The sequence below is a fragment of the Eptesicus fuscus genome, chromosome 16, assembly GCF_027574615.1.
Source record: "Eptesicus fuscus isolate TK198812 chromosome 16, DD_ASM_mEF_20220401, whole genome shotgun sequence".
Classification (NCBI taxonomy): domain Eukaryota; kingdom Metazoa; phylum Chordata; class Mammalia; order Chiroptera; family Vespertilionidae; genus Eptesicus; species Eptesicus fuscus.
The window spans coordinates 1154353-1179000 of NC_072488.1; the positions used below are offsets into that span (position 1 = coordinate 1154353).

Consider the following 24648-nt stretch of genomic DNA (forward strand, 5'->3'; position numbering starts at 1 on the left):
TTCCCGGGCCTGCGGATTCCGAAGGCTGTGCCCTTGGTGGAGTTTAAGTCCCTGTCCTTCAGCAGGAGTGTGTGCGCCCCGTCGTGCGGTCAGACGACTTCCGTGGGGAGGTCAAGCCACAACACACACACAGGAAGCAGCTCCCGCGTTAGGGGCCCTAAGGAACACCACGGCTTCCCTGGGGTGAAAGGAGGGAGAGACGAACAGGAAGTGGCTCCCCTGTGGGCGTGATGGCATCGAGGCTGTGATGATGTCACTGTGATCAGTGATGATGTCACTGTGATCAGTAGATCGGGGCTGTGATGATGTCACTGTGATCAGCAGAAACACACTCGGGGTGTTTTCTTTGCTTCACGTGAGTGTGCTTTGCCAGTGGTCGCTTATTCCGCGAGAGGAAGCGCGGAGCTTGCTCCCTCGGCGTCTCTGACACGGAGCCCCAGCCCGCAGCCACGTCCTCGGACCAGAAGGACGTTTTCTCCCGCCGCCCGAGACGGGCCTCCTCCTGCCCCGGAGGGGAACACCCACCACCACCACGCGAGAGCTGCCCTTCGGACGAAAGCTGCGGCTCTCCGCTCCGTGCCCCGCGGCCGCCGTGAACGCACACCCCTGCCTCGCGCACCCTCAGGACGGGCCACGCCGTGATGTGTAAGACATCCAGAGGTTCCTGTCTCTGAGCCGGAGAAGCGCGGCGGTCACGCTGCAGGGACTGCAGAGCTGGATTCTGGGACGTGCTGCTTGGCGCTCTCGGTTTTAAATCCGAGCCTCCAGTTCCACGCGACGTGTCCCTGGGTGGCGGGACAGCAGGGACGGACCCGAGGCGTCTCCGTGGGAAAGGCAGAGGCTGCGAGGCTCCGCGGTAATGACAGGACTGGGGGTCGTCTTACGGGCCTGGACCGACGCCGGACGCGAGCGATCGCCTCTCCATCCGGCCTGGAAGGGCTGCCTCCTCGGTCCTCTCGCCGACGTGACGGGAACGTGCCTCTTTCACCCGGAACGCGGGCGCCGGCTCTGCGTCTGGCGGGAGTTTGGGATCGAGTTGTTGGGGAGAGAGAGAGAGAGAGAGAGAGAGAGCGCCTGATACTACAGCGAGCGAACCGGTCACATGGGGCTCAGTCCCACAGTCCCCGCCGGCCGCCCCCTCGCAGAAAGGACGCTCTGTCAGCGGCGATCGCAGAGGCAGCGCGGCCCCGGAGGTTAACATCCGCCCGAGTGGGAGCGGCGCTCTGAGACGCTGGGGAAACGCATGTATATCTTGTCCTCGTACCTGACGCTGTGTTGGCAGATATATTAAAACGTGTTTTGTACGCGCCTCCTCGCCCTGTGAATGTGATCGTGTGTGTGAGGTCACTGCGTGCTGCACAAACGGCCATCGCTAGAGGCAAGGGCACGGTAAGCATCAGCCAGGCTGTCCGGCTCGTGAGCACATGTTAGCCTCGGTGACAAGAGGGCGTGGCGGTGTGAGGGCGGGACACTGCCTTGTATTCCGCCATGGGAGCTAGCGTCCGCGGGACCCAGTGGCTCAAACTCACCCCGTGAGAAGGCTGAGTTCCTGCAGACCAGCATGGCACCGGCCCCGGGCGTGGGGGTCATGGCACCGGCCCCGGGCGTGGGGGTCATGGCACCGGCCCCGGGCGTGGGGGTCATGGCACCGGCCCCGGGCGTGGGGGTCATGGCAATAGCCCCGGGCGTGGGGGTCAGAGCGCCGCCCTGCGGAGTGGGGCCTGGTCAGCTGCCCAGGAGAGAACGGGCTCCCCAGCACCCTGGTTCCTGTGGTCCTTTCAGACTTGACCCCTCAGATGCCTGGGGCTGGCCCTGCATGGGCCCCACGTCATGAGAGGCTGACGCTCCCGTCACCGGCTCCCTCTGGCGCCCGCTCCCAGCTCCCTGGCCCCAGTTCCCCTCATGCCCTCCGGCTCCACGGTCTCCCCGGACACCCCCGAGCGCCTGACTCCTATTAGAAGCGCTCACTTTCCCCGAAGGCCACGGCCTCACTCCCCTCCCATCCCGATGGGCCAGCCTCGGGCGCAGGCCCCAGGACGGGGTCAGATCCAGTGAGGAGACTCCAGGGACAGCAGGAGCCCTCATCATCGTGGCCGGGTCCCCCTCAGCCACATTGGGGTGCTCACCTCAGGGCCAGGCCCCAGGTGCGTGCCTCCGCCAGTCGGGGAAGGAACAGGACCTCACTCAGAAACGGCAGAGTGAGTCCGACTCAGAGGCCACGCACGGGGCTGGGTGACCAGGACGATCTTCATTGTGTTCACGACGGAAAGAGCGCACATCTGGGGCCATTTGAAAAGCAGAGTCAAGAACAGGAAGAAAGTAAAGATCACCCACAACCGTACCCCCAGAGGCGACTGCGCATTCACCCCGTCTCCCCAGGCATGCACGGGTTCAGTCGAGGTCATGCTCCATGCTCCTGTCCGCACACGTATGAAGGGTTACCCAGCCAGTGCGTGTCCTTAGTGTGAATGAGAGTCCCGCTGACGGAGGAGAAGGGCCCGTGACATTCACAGCGCCCCCCCCCCCGCCCCCCGAGTGTGAACCGGGCCCCGGGCTGGGTTTCCAGTTGCCTGCGTGCCCGCGTGTGGATGTGCAGGCCTCTCAGGTCCTGGGGATTCGCTGAATCTTAACCACCACCACCACCTCCACCACCTCCACCACAGAAACAGGCCCGGAGGGGGCCGCTCCCGGGGCATCTGGGAAGCTGCCCGCAGGCTCCGGCTACCGCCCGGGCATCTCGCGGTCCCGGCTGCTTCTGCTCCCGGTTCACACGCGGTGGTTATGGTTCCCGCACCAGCCGGGGCCGACCCCACACCGCCGGCCAGAGAGCCTCAGATCCCACAGACACCCCGACGGCCCTCCCCTCACGCTGCCCCCGGATGAGCTGTTTACTAGGACGGGACACAGCTCAGGAGTGGCCAGACGGAAGGGGCAGGGGGAAGGTCTGTGGGAAGGCACCTCCCGCTCCCCACATCGCCAGGGGTGCCCCCCCGGAAGCTCTCTGAGCCCATTGGGGTCCCCATAGTCATGCGTGAGGAGAGCGTTGGCCGTGATTCAAGGCCCAGCCCTCTCCCCTCCTTGAAGGTCAGGGATGGGACTGAGGGTCCCGACCCTCTGGTCACGCGGTTGGGTCGGCACGAGGCGCCATAGCAACCGTCACACCTGCCCGGTCCCACCCGAGCCCTGCTCAGTGGGTGAAGCCCACGCCCCGCCACCCCCTTTTCCCGTGTTAAACCTCGGGCGGTGGACTCGTGGCCCCGCCTCTTGGGAATGCGCTCTCGGCGGCGCCCACTTCCTGTTGGCAGGGACCCTGCCAGGCCAGGCGCCTCGAGTGTGGTCTCGGCCTCCGCCCAGCAGGGCACTCCCGTCAGGGTCCATTGACAACATGCGCCACGTGTCCCTGGCTCTGCCCGCGGCCGGAAAGTGCGTGGATGCCTGGGGAGCGCTCAGGGCCTGCCCTCGGCTAAAAGGCCGCCTGTCACCAGCCCCTCCCAGCCCCTCCGCTCCCACAGACAGCAGGAGCCTCAGGGCAGGGAGGGGACGGCTCTGTCCGGACCTCAGGTAGTCAGGGGACCATGCAGGGGGCCCCCCTCTCCATGCTCAGAGCAGCCAGGCGGTGGGATGGGGGGGTGCAGAGGGGGAAGCTCATGTGACCTGGCAGAGGGAGGGCCTCTCATCAGGCACCCATGTCTTTCTTTCTCTTCCTTCCTTCCTCCTTTTTTTTTTTTTTTTTTTAATGTAGTGGTTGTGGCTTTTTAATTGATTTCGGAGAGGAAGGGAGAAGGAGAGAGAGAAACATCCATGATGAGAGAGTCATTGATTGGCTGCCTCCTGCACACCCTCTCCTGGGGGTCAAGCCTGTAGCCCCGGAACGTGCCCTGACTGGGAATCAAACCGTGACCTCCAGGTTCAGAGGTCGAAGTTCACCCCTGAGCCACGCCGGCCGGGCGGGCACCCACTTCTCCCCCCCGCCGGCTCAGACCCCCCTCCGGGGCCTTGGCATCGCGGACTGCCTTCTAGGAAGCGGAGGGCGGGCCCCCTGCGCCCGGCCTGGGTGACCCTGCAGGCGGCCGTGCCCGGCTCAGAGCTCCGCTCGGCCCCCGGCTCTTCTCTGGGGTGTACGTCGGCTCCTGGGCGGGCTCCGGGCCGGGGAGGCCCCTCCTGTTCCCCGGGGGAAGCGGGCCGCGTGGTGCGCAGGGCGGGCGGCAGGGGGCGCTGCGCGGCGGGCGGGGGCCGGAGCTCCGCGCCCCGTCTTTGTGCCGTTCGCGCCGCCGCCCCGCTGGAGGCCGGGCGCGCCCCGAGGCGGCTGCGGGCGGCGGGGCGCAGGCGGCGGACCCGGGCGCACACCCTCCCGCCGCACCGGACTCGGCGGAGCGTTCGGAGCCTACGGCGGCCGAGCAGGAGCCAGGAGCCCGGGCCGGCGCGCGGGGCCAGGTGGGTGACGCGCGTTCCTTTGTGTCGGCATCCGGGGCGCGGGGCGCGGCCGGGCCCGGGGATGGGGCGCGGGGAGCGGTCCGGCGTGCGGGGCCGCGGTGCTGGCGGGACCGTGGGCTCCGTTCCCGGGCGCCCCCCTGGCCCGGCCGCCCCGCCCCGCCCCGCGGGGGCCTCTGCGCGCGGCCACTTGGGGAGCGCGGGTCCCCCCTCCTCAGCCCGCGCGCGGCTCCCGGCTCCCGGCTCCCGGCTCCCGGCTCCCGGCTCCCGGCTCCCGGCTCCCGGCTCCCGGCTCCGGCTCCGGCGGGTGGGCGGCGCGGTGCCGGCGGGGCGCGCAGGCCGCGGAGGGCGAGGGCTGGGGCGGCACCAGGGGCGCGGGGAGGCGGCGGGACCCAGGGCACCCGCTACGCACCGCACCCCCCTGGCGCCCCGGGGACCTGGCCACCTGCCTCCCGCCGAGCCGCTCCGCTCTGAGGGGCGGGGACGTCCCCGGCGGGTCTCCCCACCGCCCATCGGGGCCTCCAGCCGGCGGGGCTTGTGCGCACCTGGCGCTCCAGGTCACGGGAGAAAGGGGTTCCTTCTTGCACCCGAATAATCTCCATGGGGAGGCTCAGAGGGTCACCCCAAATGTGTGCGCTCCCCCCCGCCCGCTCTGTCTCTCTCTCCCCCCCCCCCCCCCCCAATTCCAAAAAAAGAGAAAAAAATCCATTCAGCGGCTGGTTTCCTGCTCCAGGTGGGAGCAGGTGAGGGAGAGAGTGATGAGACCAGGGACCCTGCGGGCCTGCTGCCCTGGGGGGCGGAGGGTGGGCACCTGCACTAAGAGGTGACCCCAAATCTAGCTCCTTCCGGGGGGTGGGGAAGGGCCGCCCTAGGGGAGCGCTCCCAGCCCGCAGAGGTGCTTGTAAGGGAAAGGCCCCGGGGAGGCGGTGCCCAGGCCTGGGGGCTGCTGGAGGGGAGGGGAGGCCGGAGGGGAGGCCGGAGGGGAGGCCGGAGGGGAGGCTGGAGGGGAGGCCGGAGGGGAGGCCGGAGGGGAGGCCCGGGCTGGGGGGGGGGGGGGAGCTTGCAGGTGGGCCCCTGCGGATGGCAGGAAGGGCCCTGGCGAGGGCTGCCCAGGCAGAGGAGGAGGGGAGGGGCACGGGTGTGGGGGGCCCTGGCCCAGGTCCTGGGGCCCGGCAGGCAGGCTGTGGTGTGTGGCTCCCCCAGCCCTGGCAAGAGGCACCCCGTCTTTGCAGCTCCCTCGTGTCTAGGTTTTGTTTCGTTATTTTTTAAAGAGTGCAAAGAGGTTATGCCCAGAAAGGTCAGAGGGGAAGAGGTCACGGAACCTGTGGATTCCGGGCGACCTGGTCTTGAGCCTGTGGAGTGGGCCCATTGAGGGCTGTGGAGGAGGAGAGGGGCGAGCTGGCCCTGCCGTGACTGCGGCTGAGTGGAGGGAGGGGGTGCGGACTGCGAGCCTCAGAATCCGACTCCCCCCGCCCTCACTGCTGCTCAGCGGGTCAGGCCTGGACCCAGGTCCTCGTGGGAAAACGGGGTGCACATGACCTCATTCTGACGGCAGGGAAAACGTCCCGGTTCGGCCCAGTTGGCGTTTGGGAGTTTATATGGTTATAACTCAGTTTTTAAAAAAATATGTTTTTATTGATGTCAGAGAGGAAGGGAGAGGGAGAGAGAGAGAAACATCCATGATGAGGGGGAATCACGGATCGGCTGCCTTCTGCACGCCCCCTCCTGGGGATGGAGCCCACTACCCGGGCCTGTGCCCTGACCGGGAATCGAACCCGTGACCTCCTGGGTCATAGGTCGACGCTCACCGAGCCACTCGGGCCGGGCGGCAGTCTGTGTGTTTAAGGGGGCCTGGTCTCCTGTCAGTAACCTGGAAGGGAAGTGAAGGGGTGACCTCAGTGCGGGCGCCGAGCTGCGGGCGCGGGAGACGGATGCGGGCGCCCAGGCGAGCGGGGCTGGGACAGGAAGCAGCACGGTCAGGTTCCCACGCTGCGGGCGGTGCTCGGCCAGGGCTCCGAGCGTGTGTGGCCCCACGGGGCGCCCTGGAGTGCGGCTGCCTCCGCGGTGTGAGACCCCCACGGTCAGCTGACGCCGCTGACGCCTCTCAGTGGGGGGGGGGGGGAAGACGTGCCGCTCGGCAGGGCCAGGAGCCTTTCTTTCTTTTTAAAAATTTTTTTATTGACGTCAGAGAGGAAGGGAGAGAGAGAGAGAGAGGAACATCAGTGATGAGAGGGAATCATTGATCCATCGGCTGCCTCCTGCACGCCCCCTCCTGGGGATGGAGCCCACAGCCTGGGCCTGTGCCCTGACCGGAATCGAACCGTGACCTCCTGGTTCCTAGGTCAGCGCTCAACCCCTGAGCCAGGCCGGCCGGCCGCCTTCCTTTGTGGGAGAGGCCGGAGGAGGCCTGTCCCAGCCAGGATCCCAGAGCCCGGCGGTCGGAGGGGCTCCTTGCCCAGCCCCCCCTGGGGACCGCGAGGACACGGTCGGCTCAGAGTCGCGGTCAGGGACCCGGCCACACGAGGGCTGCGCCGGCCCAGCCTGGCCTCCGCTCTCCTGGGCGCTCAGGACGGAGGGGTCGGGGCGGTCAGCCGCCCGTGGATCTAGGAGTCCCGGCCACCGAGGGTGCTGTTGGGCTGCAGACGCTTCCCAGGCGCCTGGCCAGGAGGGACCCCGGATTCCTGGGGTGCGGGACAGCAGGGCGGCCCCGAGGCCAGAACAGAGTGGGTGCTGCTAAGGCAGACGGACCAGCCTCTCCGCGGTCACGGGGTAACTTCCTGCTGGGAGCCCAAGAGCCGTGTGGAAGGAGCCGTTCCCGAAGCCTCGCAGCCACTTGAGGCCATCGTTCTGGGCCCCCCCCCCCCCCCGTGGCATTGCCCTCACCGGGACGCCAGCCCCCCCTCCCCCCACCCTCCTGGCGGCATTGCCCTCACCGGGACGCCAGGCCCCCCCCTCCTGGCGGCATTGCCCTCACCGGGACTCCAGCTCCCCCCCCTGGTGGCATTGCCCTCACCGGGACGCCAGCCCCCCCTCCCCCTCCTGGCGGCATTGCCCTCACCGGGACGCCAGCCCCCCCCCCCCCCTCCCTCCCGGCGGCATTGCCCTCACCGGGACGCCAGCCCCCCCCCCCCCCCGGTGGCATTGCCCTCACCGGGACGCCAGCCCCCCCCCCCCCTCCTGGCGGCATTGCCCTCACCGGGACGCCAGCCCCCTCCCCCCCGGCGGCATTGCCCTCACCGGGACGCCTTCCCCTAGTTAAGGAAGAGGTTACATGGGAGCCACTGCTCGCCCACCTGCTGGGCTCGGGGCTGAAGGTGGAGCCTGTGCCCCTCAGGACCCAGCCGGGACCGTGGCGCGTCTCACCTCCCTGCGTGGCCCCCGCTGGCGCGGTGGGGGCGGGTGGGGGCGGGTGGGGGCTCGGGACGGAGCTGCAGACCTGCTGAGGGCGCAGCCCTGGCTGGGAGGCGGCAGGACCCCCGCCGTCCTGGGTCCTGTGGCCGTGTGAGCAGCAGGCAGCACCCCTCTCGCCTCACGGACAGTGGCCTGCGTTGCCGCCTGGAGGTGGCAGGTCGCGTGGGGCACTCTGGGGTGTAGGGGGCGATGAGGCGGGGGGGGCCTTGGCCTCGCCCTCGGGGCTCTAGTCCAGCAGGGGAGACAGCTGAGGGAAGAGGTGCCCTCCCCGGTGTGTGCCAGGCCTCGGTGAGGAGGTGCCCTCCCCGGTGTGTGCCAGGCCTCGGTGAGGAGGTGCCCTCCCCGGTGTGTGCCAGGCCTCGGTGAGGAGGTGCCCACCCCGGTGTGTGCCAGGCCTCGGTGAGGAGGTGCCCTCCCCGGTGTGTGCCAGGCCTCGGTGAGGAGGTGCCCACCCCGGTGTGTGCCAGGCCTCGGTGAGGAGGTGCCCACCCCGGTGTGTGCCAGGCCTCGGTGAGGAGGTGCCCACCCCGGTGTGTGCCAGGCCTCGGTGAGGAGGTGCCTGGCGGAGGCTGGCGTGCATGGGGCGGGCTGGGCGGATGGGCCGGCGGAGAGGGGGAGCGCGTGCTGGCAGAAGAGCCCGGAGGTGGGGACCACGGAGGGTTTGTTCCTGAGGATGGGGGGGGGGCGGTCAGGGCGGGGGTGGGGACAGGAGGGCGTGTGGCTGGCAGCCCGACGAGGCTGGGGTGCCCTGGGGAGGGGGGACAGGCGGCGGAGCTCCTAGAAAGAGGTTCGCCCGGTCAGCGCAGGGCGGCGTGGGTTCCCGTGGCGCTTCCTGTGCGGGGACTTCCTGTGCGGGGACTTCCTGTGCGGGGCTCCCCGTCGTGGTGGCTGCGCAGCTCCGTCTCCCCGAACCCTCTGGCTCCCCGGTCGGGCAGCCTCAGGAGGCAGGCAGAGCGGCGGGAGGCTCGCGGAGCCGGGCCATGGCTCCCGAGTGAGAACCCAGGAAGCGAACAGCCCCAGGACGCGTTTCCTCAGCGCAGAGGCCAGCAGGGCGGGCGCCTGGGGCGGGCACCCCGGGGTGGGGACGGGGAGCGCAGGGGCGCCCGGCAGACCTCAGAGCTGGCGCCAGGCCCTGAAGCGGGGCCCACACTGTCCGTGTCCCCCGATGGCTTGGCAGGCCCGTCCCCGCGAGGAGGAGACGGCGGCTCGCGCTGCGGGACCCCAGTCCTTCCTCCCTGGGAGCCCGGCGGGCGGTGGTGGGCGGCCGGGGAGGGTGGACAGGGCCGGACGGGCCAGAGAGGCAGGAAGGGGCATCTTTGTTCCGTCAGCTCGGGGACCCCAAAACCGCCTCTGCGTGGGGGTGCTAGGCGTGCTCACTGGTAGCCTCCCGCCGCCCCTCGTGCTCACGTGCAGGCCCGGCTGCAGGAGTGCGCTGTGTCCCCAGTTCACGGGTCCCAGCCCGACCCCCCGTGTGATGGGTGTGGAGGCCGTGGGCGCCGTTATCAAGGGGACCCAGCCCCTCCGTCCCGTGGGGACACGGTGAGGTGCGGGCTGTCAGCAGGAAGAGCATTCCCACTCGGGCTCCGGCTCCGGCTCCGGCTCCGGCTCCGGCTCCGGCCTCCGAAACTGGGAGGAATGAGAGTCCCGCTGATAAGCCCCCTCCCATCTGTGGGATGTTGTTCAAGATCGTCCGCCCGCCCGCCCGGCCGGTGTGGCTCGGTGATTGAGTGTTGACCTGTGAACCAGGAGGTCACGGTCAGGGCACAGGCCCAGGTTGCGGGCTCCATCCCCAGTAGGGAGCGTGCAGGAGGCAGCCGATCCATGGTTCTCTCTCATCCTTGATGTTTCTCTCTCCCTCTCCCTCCTCTCTGAAATCAATAAAAAGGTATTTTTTAAAAAAGATCATCGGAATAGGCTACGACGGGCAGAAACTCCGGGTCACCGTCCCTTGGAGTGGGGCCGCTCTATGGACCGTGTGGTAACTCGCTCACCTGCAAAGACCTGAACAAGGTCCCCTCGCAGACCCTGGGGTTCGGAGTTCAGCCCCCCACACCCACCTGCCAGGGTCCGTAGCGCGTGTTCGCACGGACGGCCATGTATGTCACCGTGTGTCTGGCCGGACAGAGCACCAGCACGGCACGGCCCGGCACGGGCTTTCCGTGTCCTCGGCGACGGGATGCTGAAGGCAGGCGTGGTGGCCGGCGCGGTCCAGCGGCTCGGCGCTGTCACCGAGACCGGACGCCCTGTGTGGCTCCGCCCACCTTCGCTTGTTACCTTTGCCTCTGAGGGCGGCCCGGGCCCAGCTGGCTCTCCGGGGCTGCGGGCTCCCGTCGGCGTGTCAGGCTGCAGGACGGGTGGGGGGGTCGGGGCCGGCCACCGCTGTCCCTGTTACCGGGAAGGAACCGGCTTTTCCGGAGGCACTGGGCTTCATGGCAACGCCCGGGAGCGGGAGGAGCGGGGCCGCCCTGGACAGGACCGGCCCCGTGTGGGCGAGGCCGACTGCGCGTTCATGAGCTGTCCGCCTCGCCCCCCTGGCCGGCGGGGTCCAGACCCCGTGCCGCGGCCCGTGTCCTTGGTGCCGTGCCGCGGCCCGTGTCCTTGGTGCCGTGCCGTAAGCTGTGAGCGTCTGCGGCTTGGGGTGCAGTGGGGGCCAGGACCTCGCAGTCCTGCTGGGCTCAGCGCCGTGTCCCTTGCCGCCGGCACAGTGCCTGGCGCATAGTAGGTGCCGGGAAACGTTTGCGGCACATCAGGCGCCTTCTCCCTTCAAACACGTTCGAGTCCAGGAACGATCTCCCCCGTTCACATTCTTCCTTTGTCCGTGCGTGTGGCCGCAGCCTTTGGGAGGCAGATGGAGGAACACAGTGCGGTGAGGCCGGCGGGGGCGGGGGGGGGGGGGTCGGCGAGAACGAGGTGGGGGGTGGCCTGTAAGCGGCAGGACAGGTGTCGACCTCTCAAACTTGTGGGATCAGGAAGTGGGACCCACAACGTGGCTCAGTGCCCGTTTCTCCTCTTCGCAAACCAGCTCAACGTCCGAGGCGCGTGCTGTCCAGCCGCTCACTGAATCCCGCCCAGGCCCCCCCCGCCTCCCCCCCCGGAGCGTGCGGGCCGCGCCAGGCGCACCGTGTTCTTAGAGGAACGCGCCCTTCATGCCGGGAGGGGCCGAGGGGCGCACCCCTTATCTGTGAACGCTGTGGTCACTCCCGGATTCCTTCTCCCTGGGCCCGACGCCCTGGCCCTGGGCGGTGACCTTGTTTTCGCTCCGTCCTGGCCACGGGCCGCAGGTCCCGCTTTGTCCCAGAGGAACGGCTCTGCCGCGCCCGGGGCCTTGTCCGTGCCCGCGGGCTGGGGGTAGGGCTGCGCGCTCAAGGCCTGTGTGTATCTGGGGGGGCAGGGCAGCGGGAGCCGGCCCAGGACAGGCAGGCCAAGGGTGCACCCCGAGAGCGGGCTGTGCCGGCGGCGGCCACTCTCCCCGCGGGGTGCTGAGCCCGTGGCCGGTGGCTGTGCCGAGGCCACTGGGCGGGAGAGGGGGAGGCGCCACAGCGCCCCAAGACCCGGGGTGAGGACCTGCACCCGGACTGCACGCTGACGGGGTGCGGCCCGCCTCTGTCGGCTTAAGTGACACACGTGCTCACATGGCTTTTCCCGTGTGCTGCACCTTCTTGGCAGTGTGGACCCCAGAACACGGAACGACACGCTGGCTGGCATGTTGCCTTGGGCTGCGGGGCTGCAGGGACCGGGGAAGTATGTTCCGTGTGGTCAGCAGGCTCTGGCCCCTCTGGCCCTGCAGGGGCCCGGCCGCCGGGGAGGGGCCGGCCGGGACGGGTGCAGGCCGGGCCGCTTCCTGCTGCGTTGTCACTGCCGCCCGCCGGTTCTCGTCTCGCCTCGAGTTCGGTGGGTACGCCGGGGAATCCTGCCGACGGGGCTGGAGGCCCCTCTTCCCTGCACCTCGGGTTGTTCGGACTCAGCTGTTCACCGGCTCAGCTCAACGCGGCGTCAATTCAGATACAAAAGCCCTTGGGTGTGTTTTCTTAGGTGAAAAGCGCGGGGTTTGGGTTCGATGAAGTCACGTTTCTTTACAAAGCCCCTTGAATGTTCCCGTGACCTGGAGCTTCCCATCGGTTAGCTGACAGGTTCTCCTCGTGTCTTTCCCCCGGAGCGTCCCCCCTCCGCCCCCCGACTTACAGCTCCCAGAGGGTTCCCCTGAACGGTGTCCTCTCCCCGCCCGCCTGCCAAGTCCAGTGCCCCCACCAGGCCTTCCCCGGAGCGGGTGCCACTGGCGACCAGTGGAGGGGCCGCCCCGCAGGGTCTGTTCTTGGTGAACTCCCCCCACTCCTGCCCCACCCCGCACCTGGCCGGCCACCCTGCCTTCCCTGAGGGACGGAGCGCGCCCGGGTGCCCGCTGGCGCCGCCTCCAGGCCTCTGTCAACTGATGGGCAGTTGAGCGCCAGCAGGAGTCTCCCGCTCGGGTGCGGTGAGAGGGGAACGGTGTTTATTCGGCGCCAACAGCCGGACGGTGGTCCCGCTCGGCCGGAGAGCCGGGGCCGCCTCCTCGCTGGCGGCGGGCGGTGTGCCTGAGCGCCCAGCTCAGAGCGGCTGCTGGGCGCTGCCTGTATGTGTTGGTTTTTAAAAATGTGTGTTTATTGATTTCAGAGAGGAAGGGAGAGGGAGACAGAAACGTCCACCGAGAGAGGGAATCATGGACCGGCTGCCTCCTGCTCGCCCCACACGGGATGGAGCCTGCGACCCGGGCCCGTGCCCCGGCCGGGAATTGAAGCGTGACCTCCTGGTTCCTAGGGCGACGCTCACCCGCGCCGCCGGGTTCTGCCCGTACGTGTGCGCCCCGGCAGCCCCAGAGCCCCCTCGGCAGGCAGTGTCTCAGGCTCCCGCCGTCACCTCCTTCCGGGCAACGGCCAGCGCTTGCTTCTTCCGCTTCTTGGCGGCGTGGCTCTCTGGGCCAGCTCTCCGTGTGGCCGGCGGACAGTCCCCTGTGGTCTGGGCCCCAGGGCACCCCTGCCCCCGAACCCCTGCTCTTCCCGCAGCCGGCCTCACTCAGCTGCTCCTGAAGGTCGTTCTGGTCCATCCGGGATTCCCTGTCGCTCCCGGGAGCTCCGTGGGCCCCGTCAGGCCTCCCCACGTCCCTGAGCTGCTCCGGCACGTCGTGCGTGACCCCGAGCCTGCGTCCCGTCACCCCGGACACAGCGGGCGCGGCACCGAGGCCCCGGGTGCTGCAGAGTCGGGTGTTTTTAGATCCTGGAGGCGTGTTAGCTCCCGAGTGTGAAAGACCTCGGCACCGGGATTGATGTCAGCGTGTCTTCATACGTGTCCCGGGGTCACCTGACACCCAAGGCCCAGTGACAGGAAGTTGTGTTCACCCTGAGATGGTGAAGGGGCCTTTGTGGGACCTGGCGCGATGCCAGTGTGGCCGCTGGAAGCAAAACACCCCTGAACCGAACTGCCGTCCACGCGCCGTCTTCCTCCAGCTCTCCCTGCGGAGCATGAGGCCTGGGGTGACTCAGCCGCGCTCGTGGGGTGAACGTCCTGCAGGGGGCGGGGGGTCTTACTCGTCTTTGAATCCCCAGCTTCAGTGCCTCAGACTTTTATTCTTTTGTTAATCCTCACCCGGGGATATTTTCCCATTGGTTTTTTAGGGAGAGTGGAAGGGAGGGGAGAGACAGAGAGAGAAACATCGATGTGAGAGAGACACATCACTGGTCGCCTCCTGCACGTGCCCCCGATGAGGGCCGGGAGTCAGTCCCCAACCAAGGTTCTGCCCTGGACCAGAATCAAACCCGGGACCCTTCAGTCTGAAGGCCGAAGCTCTAAACACTGAGCCAAACCATCCAGGGCCATGCCTCAAACTTTTAACTACATTCCGTGTGTGTGTGTGTGTGTGTGTGTGTGTGTGTGTGCGCGCGCGCGCGTGTGTATGTGTGTGTGTGTGTGTGCGCATGTGTGTGTGTGTGTGATATATATATATATATATATATATATATATATATATATATATATATATTTTTTTTTTTAATCAAAGCTCTGAAGACCGGAAGGATGGCTTTGTAAGTGATATAAATGTCTAACCATTATCTGTACACTCGACACCAATCAAGCATGGGATGTCAGCTGTGATTAACCAATAACAGAATTAATTATAAAAAAAGGAGAAGGCTGTTTTCTCAGGACAATGACCACAGGAGACCCTGCCCCAGGCACCACATCGGGGGCTAAAGGCTCTGACCTCCATGAACCGACACCCGGGCGAAGCCAGCGGTGGTGGTAGCGGCCACCGAGGAAGGCCTCGTGGGGAGCTGCGAGGTGGTGTGCGCGGTTTTGACTTCCGTTCCACACGGGTCTGCCCTGGAGGGCACTGGCGATGCCTTATTGTGCCGCGCCAGCACAGCCAAGGGTTCGGCGAGCCTGAGGGGGGCCTGGCATGAATGAAGCAAAGACAGACAAAGAGAACAAGCTGGGTCTAGGTCAGTGGTCGGCAAACTGCGGCTTGTGAGCCGCCGCGGTTTGTTGCTCTGTTGACGAATGAGTTTGCTGACCACTGGTCTAGGTGGATCTCCTGTGCCTGGCTGAGGCCACAGAACAGATCCAGACGGCAAGCTGAGCCTTTATTTTGTAGCCAGGGGTAACAAGGTGGTGGTTGCCATAGTTACATGTTCCTGTGAGTTTCACTGGTTTTGGCAGCACCTGCTACACCTCCCGCAGCCCATCAGCTCCCCAGGAGGATCCAGGGAGGTCATAAGGTCAGGCTTAATGATGCTGAGAGGGCTGTGCCCTCCAAGCGGGGACTGGTTTGCGGCTTTGCCAGCAGGTTAGTCTGAGGCTTAGCCCTGTAGCCACTCCCTACACCTTCTGACATCATCCAGCCCCAAGCTCCCTTCACCTTCTGACATCATCCAGCCCCAAGCTCCCTGCCCCTTCTGACATCATCCAGCCCTAAGCTCCCTGCCCCTTCTGACATCATCCAGCCCCAAGCTCCCTACACCTTCTGACATCATCCAGCCCCAAGCTCCCTTCACCTTCTGACATCATCCAGCCCTAAGCTCCCTGCCCCTTCTGACATCATCCAGCCCCAAGCTCCCTTCACCTTCTGACATCATCCAGCCCCAAGCTCCCTACACCTTCTGACATCATCCAGCCCCAAGCTCCCTTCACCTTCTGACATCATCCAGCCCCAAGCTCCCTACACCTCTGACATCATCCAGCCCCAAGCTCAGTTCTGTGGACGACACCTCGGGTCACCAGATAGGAATCTTCGTGGTCAACACGACACTGAGTTTGTGATTGTTTTCTGAGGCGAATGAGCGAGGAGGAACATTTGCTGGAAGATGAAGTGCGCCCGCCTCGGGGCAGGAAGGCTTTCGGCATCAATCCCGGCCTCGGCGGGAGGGCGGCTCGGGGGCCTGGGGGTGGGGGTGGGGGTGGGGGTGCGGGGCCTCAGGACAGATGCCGACTCCTGTGCCTCTGGGGGACCTCAGACGACCTCTGCGGGGATGTGGCTCCAGGAGGTGTCGGTAAATGCCGGGCGCTCACCTCTCTCCTCTCCTTTTAAACAGACGGCAGCCTCACGCGGACAGCCTGGGAACGCGTCCATCTGACGCCGCGACTCCCGGGGTTTCGGAGCTTGTGGGCGCGGGGGTGGGTTTGTTCCCGCCACCCCGCGAAGGGAGAGCAGGGCTGAGGCTGGCGGTGTGCCATCGGCCCCATCGGCCTCAGGACCGGGACTTCCTGCTGCGTCTCATTTGTTTACTGCGCTGACAGTTCACGGTGAGGTGAAATGATGATTTCAGTTACAGTGTTCCTTCTTCATGCTGCCTGCCAGCGCACACGTGTTAGTACTGCCTACCAGCACACACGTGTTATTGCCGCCTACCAGCACACACGTGTTATTGCCGCCTACCAGCACACACGTGTTAGTACTGCCTACCAGCACACACGTTAGTACTGCCTACCAGCACACACGTGTTATTACCGCCTACCACCACACACGTGTTATTACTGCCTACCACCACACACGTGTTATTACTGCCTACCAGCACACACGTTAGTACTGCCTACCAGCACACACGTGTTATTACTGCCTACAAGCACACACGTGTTATTACCGCCTACCAGCACACACTTGTTATTACTGCCTACCACCACACACGTGTTATTACTGCCTACCAGCACACACGTTAGTACTGCCTACCAGCACACACGTGTTATTACTGCCTACAAGCACACACGTGTTATTACCGCCTACCAGCACACACTTGTTATTACTGCCTACCAGCACACACGTGTTATTACTGCCTACCAGCACACAGTTAGTACTGCCTACCAGCACACGTGTTATTACTGCCTACCAGCACACACGTTAGTACTGCCTACCAGCACACACGTGTTGTTACCGCCTACCAGCACACACTTGTTATTACTGCCTACCAGCACACACGTTAGTACTGCCTACCAGCACACACGTGTTATTACTGCCTACCAGCACACACGTGTTATTACCGCCTACCAGCACACACTTGTTATTACTGCCTACCAGCACACACGTGTTATTACTGCCTACCAGCACACACGTTAGTACTGCCTACCAGCACACACGTGTTATTACTGCCTACCAGCACACACGTGTTATTACCGCCTACCAGCACACACTTGTTATTACTGCCTACCAGCACACACGTGTTATTACTGCCTACCAGCACACACGTTAGTACCGCCTACCAGCACACACGTGTTATTACCGCCTACCAGCACACACTTGTTATTACTGCCTACCAGCACACACGTGTTATTACCGCCTACCAGCACACACGTGTTATTACTGCCTACCAGCACACATGTGTTATTACCGCCTACCAGCACACACGTGTTATTAGCGCCTACCAGCACACACGTGTTATTACCGCCTACCACCACACACGTGTTATTACTGCCTACCAGCACACACGTGTTATTACCGCCTACCAGCACACACTTGTTATTACTGCCTACCAGCACACACGTGTTATTACCGCCTACCAGCACACACGTTAGTACTGCCTACCAGCACACACGTGTTATTACCGCCTACCAGCACACACTTGTTATTACTGCCTACCAGCACACACGTGTTATTACTGCCTACCAGCACACACGTTAGTACTGCCTACCAGCACACACGTGTTATTACTGCCTACCAGCACACACGTGTTATTACCGCCTACCAGCACACACTTGTTATTACTGCCTACCAGCACACACGTGTTATTACTGCCTACCAGCACACACGTTAGTACCGCCTACCAGCACACACGTGTTATTACCGCCTACCAGCACACACTTGTTATTACTGCCTACCAGCACACACGTGTTATTACCGCCTACCAGCACACACTTGTTATTACTGCCTACCAGCACACATGTGTTATTACCGCCTACCAGCACACACGTTAGTACCGCCTACCAGCACACACGTGTTATTACCGCCTACCAGCACACACGTGTTATTACCGCCTACCAGCACACACGTTAGTACCGCCTACCAGCACACACGTGTTATTACCGCCTACCAGCACACACGTGTTATTACTGCCTACCAGCACACATGTGTTATTACCGCCTACCAGCACACACGTGTTATTACCGCCTACCAGCACACACGTGTTATTACCGCCTACCACCACACACGTGTTATTACTGCCTACCAGCACACACGTGTTATTACCGCCTACCAGCACACACGTGTTATTACCGCCTACCACCACACACGTGTTATTACCGCCTACCAGCACACACGTGTTATTACTGCCTATCACACACGTGTTATTACCGCCTACCAGCACACACGTGTTATTACTGCCTACCAGCACACACGTGTTATTACCGCCTACCAGCACACACGTGTTATTACCGCCTACCAGCACACACGTGTTATTGCCGCCTACCAGCACACACGTGTTAGTACTGCCTACCAGCACACACGTTAGTACTGCCTACCAGCACACACGTGTTATTACCGCCTACCACCACACACGTGTTATTACTCCGTAAGCAACAACACACATTCCAACATGGAAGTGGGCCCCGTGTCTCCGGGGCGTTGGGCTGCGGAGGGTTTGAGGGGGGGAAACGAGTGATTCTCGGACAGGAAGCCCTCCGCTTACGGATAAACACCAGAGCCGGGCGAGGGCCCGCGTTTTCCCTGGAGGGGCCCCTTCAGGCTTGCTCTGCCCCTGCCCCGGCCGCCTCGCGCGGAGCCTCGTGACTGCGGTCGCCGTCGGAGCTGAAGGCCACGGGACCTCAGACCCCATCCCAGATGCCGCCGAGACCTTGAACCCAGCGGTTCTCAACCTCCCTCATGCCGCGACCCTTTAATACAGTCCCTCACGTGGTGGTGACGCCCTGCTCGCCGTTCTCAACCTGTGGGCCGCCGCTGTAGAGCCTAAGACCATCGGAAAACACAGATATTTATTTTACATTACGATTCATTAACAGTAGGAAAATTACAGTTATGAAGTAGCAACGAAAGTAATGTTATGGTTGGGGGTCACCACCGCATGAGGAGCTGTGTTAGAGGGTCACGGCATTAGGAAGGCTGAGAACCGCTGCTGTAACCTGTCCGTGTCCCCATTTGTCCATCCAGAAAGTGGGAGCGGTTCCAGGGAGACTTCTTTCTTCGGGGCGCCTCTGAGGAGTCGATCCATAAAGTCTTTTAAAAAGCGTTGCAGGCCTGAGACCATCTAAGCAGGAACGTTGAAGGCCTCTCCGGCGGCAGATGCACGGGTCGCCCTTGGAGTTCCGGGGGAGGGAGGCAGCCATGGGCCAGATGGGAGGAGGGGGGCGGCGGGGGGGGGGGGAGGCTCTGGGAATTGGGCAGACGCCCCCTTGCGCTCAGAGTCCATCTGGAAGCCATTTCCTGGTCGGATGACATCCGGCCCTCCGGTCCGCCAGGATGGAACGCGTTAGCCCCACCGAGAGCGTTCCTGTTCTCCATGGCTTCGCGGCGAACGCGGGACGGGGCGGCCGCACGGAACGACGCCATCGCCCCTTCTTCCCGCCCTTCTCTCCTCTGACTGCGGCTTTCCTCTCGGTTTCCAGCGAGAATGCCAGGAGCCCGTGGCGTTGCTGGTGGAGACGGCAGACCCGGGGCCGTGGGCTGAGCTTCACACACCTCCTCCTGGCCTGGCAGGCTCTGGCCCCGCGGCTGCTGCCGCCCCGACCTCCAGGGCGCTCCCGCCCGCGCTGTCCTGTTACCGATCTGTCACAGAGCCAGCTCGTGGCTTTGTGGTTCGGCTCTCCCGTTCCCCTGCGTGCGACGTCGCTGATTCTGCCGATTCTGCTCCCGTGTTCACACGGCTTTTCCTCGGCTTGCTTTCGGCTGACGTGGCTCTTCTTGCTCCGATTCCCGAACGGGAAGCTCGGGGTGCTGGTCTTAGATCTTCCTTCTCTTCCGACACGTGCCGTCCGCGGCCTGCCGCTCACTGCCGTCCGCCGCCTTGTTATTTCCCCGAGTTCACCGGGCTCCCTAGAGACGCGCTCTCTGGCCCGTGCGTTACTTGCGGACGTGCTGTGTGCCCTCCAGATGTTTGGGGGTTCCCCAGCGATTTCCCAGCGAGGGGTTCCTGGACGAGAGCCGTTTGGATGGGGAAGCTTCCTTTGTCTGATCGCTGTTCTGTTTTACGACCCGTTCGGATGTGTTCCGCGGCCTGGAACGTTCCGCAGGAGCTAGAGGAGCGGTTGTGTGTCCCGGCGTGGCTGGAGGAGCGCTCTGTGTGTCAGAGGGATCAAGCCGATGGTCCGTGCTGTCCAGGTCAGCGTGCTCGCGCTGACGGTCTGCGCCTGGGTCTGTCGGGGACGGAGCAGAGTGGGGGGCCTCGGAGGGTCGCGGTGACGGGCTGCTGCTCCGCCAGGTCCGCCTCGTGGCGCTGTGTGTTCCGATGCTCTGTGGGTAGGTGCGTGCGTTTGGTGGTGCTTTGTCTTCTTGGAGAAACGACCCTCATCGGCAGGCAGCCGCCTCTGTCCCTGAGGATTTCCTTGCTCTGAAGTCGGCTTCGTCTGAAACGAATGAAATGATTCCAGCTTTTTTTTTTTTTTTGCTTGGAATTAGCATGTTACGTCTGCCTTCATCCCTTCCAGCTGTCATTCATTTCCCTCATCCAGCCTCCTATATAATAATCCTATATAATAAAGAGGTGATATGCAAATTGACCCTCATGCTCTTGCATCACAAGATGGCCGCCCCCATGTTGTCACAAGATGGCCGCCCCCACATTGTCACAAGATGGCCGCCCCCACATTGTCACAAGATGGCCGGCAGGGGAGGGCAGTTGGGGGCAACCAGGCCGGCAGGGGAGGGCAGTTTGGGGTGATCAGGCCGGCAGGGGAGGGCAGTTGGGGGTGATCAGGCCGGCAGGGGAGGGCAGTTGGGGGCAATCAGGCCTGCAGGGGAGGGCAGTTTGGGGTGATCAGGCCGGCAGGGGAGCAGTTAGGTGTCAATCATGCCAGCAGGGGAGTGGTTAGGGGCAATCAGGCAGGCAGGCAGGCGAGTGGTTAGGAGCCAGCAGTCCTGGCTTGGGAGAGGGATGTCCGACTGCCGGTCCGACCCCTGTGGGATCGGGCCTAAACCAGCAGTCGGACATCCCCCGAGGGGTCCCAGATTGGAGAGGGTGCAGGCTGGGCTGAGGGACACCCCCCCCCCAGTGCACGAATTTCATGCACCGGGCCTCTAGTGTGTTATAATCACCTAACACATGGTTATTTTTGCTGTTAACCCGTCTTCCTATTTGAAGTGTGTTTCTTCAGACAACATGTAGTTAAGTCTTACTTTTTTCTTTTCCATTCTGGAAACCTCTGTATTGTAACTGGCATATTGAGATTATTCACACTTAAAGTGGTTATTGCTGTCGCTGCTGAATACCTACCGTGCTTGCAGCTGCTTTCCGTCTGTTACCTTCGGTTTGTTTGCTTGTGTGGTTTCCGAAGAGAAATCAGGTCCAGTTCTTCTCACTCCTCCAGGAGTCCCGTGTCTGGCTTTTGCAGCTGAACATGCGAGGCCTCGATGCGCACTTTCGGTATTTGTCCTGCTCGGTGTCCTGCGAACGCCCTGAAGCTGCGGTGTGGCCTCTGTCGTTGGTTTGGGAAAACTCTTGGCCGTTCTTGCTTCAAATGTTTTTCTGCCCCGTTCTCTCTTTCTCTTCCTTCTGAGTGTCCAGGCGCGCATATCGTGCACATTTTGAAGTTACCTTGGGGTGTGTGTGTGTGTATATATATATATATTAATTCTGTGGGTGGTTGTTGTTTATAACCCGGGAATTTTCCGTTGCCCTCAGCTCAGGCTCACTGGTCTTCCTCCTGGCTGTGTCCGTCTGTTGGTGAGCCTAACACAGCTTTCTCCATTCCTGCCCATGTCTTCATTCTGGCGTTTACTGAGATCGTTATTTTCTTAAATATTTTATTGATTTTTTTACAGAGAGGAGGGAGAGGGATAGAGAGTTAGAAACATCGATGAGAGAGAAACATCGATCAGCCGCCTCCTGCACACCTCCTACTGGGGATGTGCCCGCAACCAAGGTACATGCCCTTGACCGGAATCGAACCTGGGACCCTTCAGTCCGCAGGCCGACGCTCTATCCACTGAGCCACACCGGCCAGGGCTGAGATCATTGCTTTTAATTCCATCTTTCTGCTTCTGTAACCCATTTCCTGCTGCATTTTCTCTGCCTTTTCCAGGAGAGCCCTTCGTGCGTGTGTTAATCGTGGTCGTCGAAATCCTTTGTCTGATGCCAGTAATTCCAGCACCGGGGCCACAGCTCAGTCAGGTCCGGATGCTGCTCCGCCTCCCCGGGCTGTGACGTTTCTTGCCTGTTGGCATGCAGTGTGGGTTTGTGCTGCTGGAGGTCGCTGAGCCTGAGGTAGCTGGTCGTGGGAACTAGGTTTTCAGTGGCAAACTGCGACCTATGGCTCCTTTTCCTGTTTAATGTGAAGGTTTTTCTTGTCACCACAGACAAACCTGCCGTACTCCCTTTCAAAACCGCGTCGTCGGAGGACACGTGTTCTGAGTTCTCCGCGTTCGAGACGGGCGGCCGGGTGAGAGGAGCCCCCCACCCCAAAGAAACCGCCTCCTCGCTGGGGACACGCCTCTGTGATGAGAAGCCTTAGTCTGAGCCCCGCTCAGTGGCGGTGGGGCCAGTCCGCGGGCTCTGTGGGAGCCGGCTGACGCTGTCACCGAAAACCGGAGAGGAGCCAAGCAACACCTAGAGAGATGCAGTCACATCGATGACGCGCGGGTCCCGAGGAAAATGTCTCTCCAATCCTGGGCTCCCACATGGAGGAACTTGCTCTATTTATATGTTTTTACCTTCTTTGTCTCCTAAATATGGGGTGTTTCCGGCCCCCTTTGCAAGTTCTTAAAGAGCCCCTATGTGCTGGGCCTTGAGACCTCAACCAGAGGCCTGGCCTGGCGCCAGCACCGATAACTTTGTCCGGGGAAGGTTTAATGGCCTCTCCGAAGTGGGAGTCGTCTCATTCTCCTTGTTATTGAAGCAAACAAGCATTTACAGAAGCCAAATAGCCGGGTTAACATTTCAAACAGCAGTGTTTATCTAAGACGGATGCTTCAGTGCCTCCCAATCAGACTCACTTTCGAGAGTCATTTCTTTGACGCGGGCGATGGCAGAATTAGCCCCACGCCCTCATCACCGCGAGAGAATGAGAATACAGCTCCTGTCGTGAACTGGCGGCCAGCGAGCTGGCGAGTGCGCTCTGTCCCGAGCAGCCGGTGACCCGTGGCCCCCCCCCCCCCCCGCCCCCGGAGCAGGCAGACGTGGCGTCGCTGGGCAGGGCCACGGGAAGGGAGACTGAGGGCCTCTGTCTCCCGCGTGCCAGCCGTTGGTGTGCAGGGCCGTGAACAGAGGCAGCTTTGTGGGGGCCGGACAAGACCTCCATTCATCTGCACGTCACACGGATCCCGCGTGCGGAGTCCTCCACGGAAGGCTGCGGACGCTGGCTCACGGGGAGCTCCGGGGATGTTCGAAGTTGGGGCTTGGGATTCAGCGGCAGCCACGAGACAGCCTCCGCCTGGAGCGCGAGAGGCTGGGAGGGCCGAGGGGCTCCCCGTGTCCTGCGGGTCCGGCAGTGGAGGCGTGGGCTCTGGCTCCGGGGCAGGCGTCGGTGCCGGCCACTCGTGGTGGACGGAGAGGGAGGGAGGCAGGAGGAGAAGGAAGAGCTCTGGGACTCACCTGGGGGGACACCCAGCAGCCCCGGGCTGAGGAGGGGCTCCCGAGCCCAGAATGCGGAGTGGGGGGATGGGGGGGGCTTTCCGTGGAGTGTTGGTGCAGAGGCGGCGACAGGCTGCGCTCACGGTTGTAGCGTGAGTCAGCCGGCGAGACGCAGGGCGCCGCCATGAGCCCGTTAATTAGGAGTCGTCGATGGCGCGGCCCCGAGGGAGGTGTCGCTTCCAAATCTCTGAGCAAACAACATGCAGGAGGTCTCCCGTATTTATGCTCCTCGAGCTTCTCTGTCTGCAGATTTCACAAAGAGCTCAGTGTAGGTGGTGGTTACAAACAGTTTGCAACCTTGAGGTCACAGTGAGCTAACACTTGGCATGAGAATATGGGAATTATTATCAGTGGTCGGCAAACTGCGGCTCGCGAGCCACATGTGGCTCTTTGGCCCCTTGAGTGTGGCTCTTCCACAAAATACCACGTGCAGGCGCGCACGGACAGTGCGACTGAAACTTCGTGGCCCATGCGCAGAAGTCGGTTTTCGGCTCTCAAAAGAAATGTCAATCGCTGCACTGTTGATATTTGGCTCTGTTGGCGAATGAGTTTGCCGACCACTGCCTTAGACGGCTAGCTTGCAAGGTCAGACAGTTAAGTTTATCTTTTCCTATTACTTAAACAACAACAGTTATTTCCCAGGGTAAGGGACTATCTAAAAATAAGAGTTGACCTACAGAATAAGGGACTGTCTGAGAATGACGGAGTAGTTCCAACAGCAGTTTTCCGGAGGAGGGCTTACCCTGCTTCATTGTGGATCTTCTGTGAGGTCCGCGGAAAGCAATTCCTTTCTCTCGGTGTGTGTAGCTCAGGGTCACACACACCAAAACCTTCAGCTGGAAACACGCCGTAACCTGGGCAGCAGCGAAGAAAATGGGGCCAGAGAGGGGCCAGGTGGAGAGGAAGCGATTTTCTACCGGCTTTCCTTCTGTTTTTTTAATTCTAGAAAAATTAGGGGTGTCAGCGTTTCCCCAATATGTGTGTTCACAAGTTGGATTTATAGGCATTGCTTTCTGCGACGCCTTTTCTTTTTTTGCTGTTCGATCTTCGACACCAGTTCCTACCGACACCTGGGGGTCGAGCTCATTCTCACTCACGGGGGTGACACTACATGTCTTACTCCACGTGTCCCCCGTCATGGCTCCTCGGTGCTGCCAAGGATATGCTGTTAGTTACCTATGACACGTTGGTGCCAGGCCAGGCATAGCGTGAATTCTCAGGTGGCATGTGGGGGTCAAAGGTGTGTGTGGTTTATATTTTACCCACTTCCAGGTGGTTTTCCAAACGGCGCCCGTTGTTATATTCCTGAGAAGTAAGCGGAAGTCTCCCTTCACCGCAGTGAACAATACTGAATTTTTATTCGGCCGCAGAATTCCCAGTCGCTGCCGATCAGATAGGTGGACGAGGGCCCCTTTGGTCCATTCCTGTAACGTGAGGCCCGGCGGCCCGTCACAGGTCTGTGTAGGAGGCTGACGGAATGTTCGGTGCGTGTTGGCGCCAGGCTGGCTTGGCGGGGTGACCTGTGCACACGGATGCAGCCGCGGGACGG

General features: G+C 62.8%; 1 protein-coding gene across 5 annotated transcripts in view; it reads left to right on the forward strand.

Moving 5' to 3' along the window:
- The first annotated feature begins 3523 nt into the window (after positions 1–3523).
- The window catches only part of RNF144A (ring finger protein 144A), a 52777-nt gene continuing 31652 nt past the window's right edge, over positions 3524–24648 (forward strand). The window contains exon 1 of one of the 5 annotated variants that reach the window (XM_054728339.1): positions 3524–3561. The gene's annotated coding sequence lies outside the window, so the exon portion shown is untranslated. Of the gene's footprint in view, positions 3562–4286; positions 4435–4722; positions 4739–5142; positions 5175–24648 lie in introns of those variants that run through there. The other 4 variants (XM_054728344.1, XM_054728341.1, XM_054728342.1 and 1 more) reach the window with 4 other exon arrangements.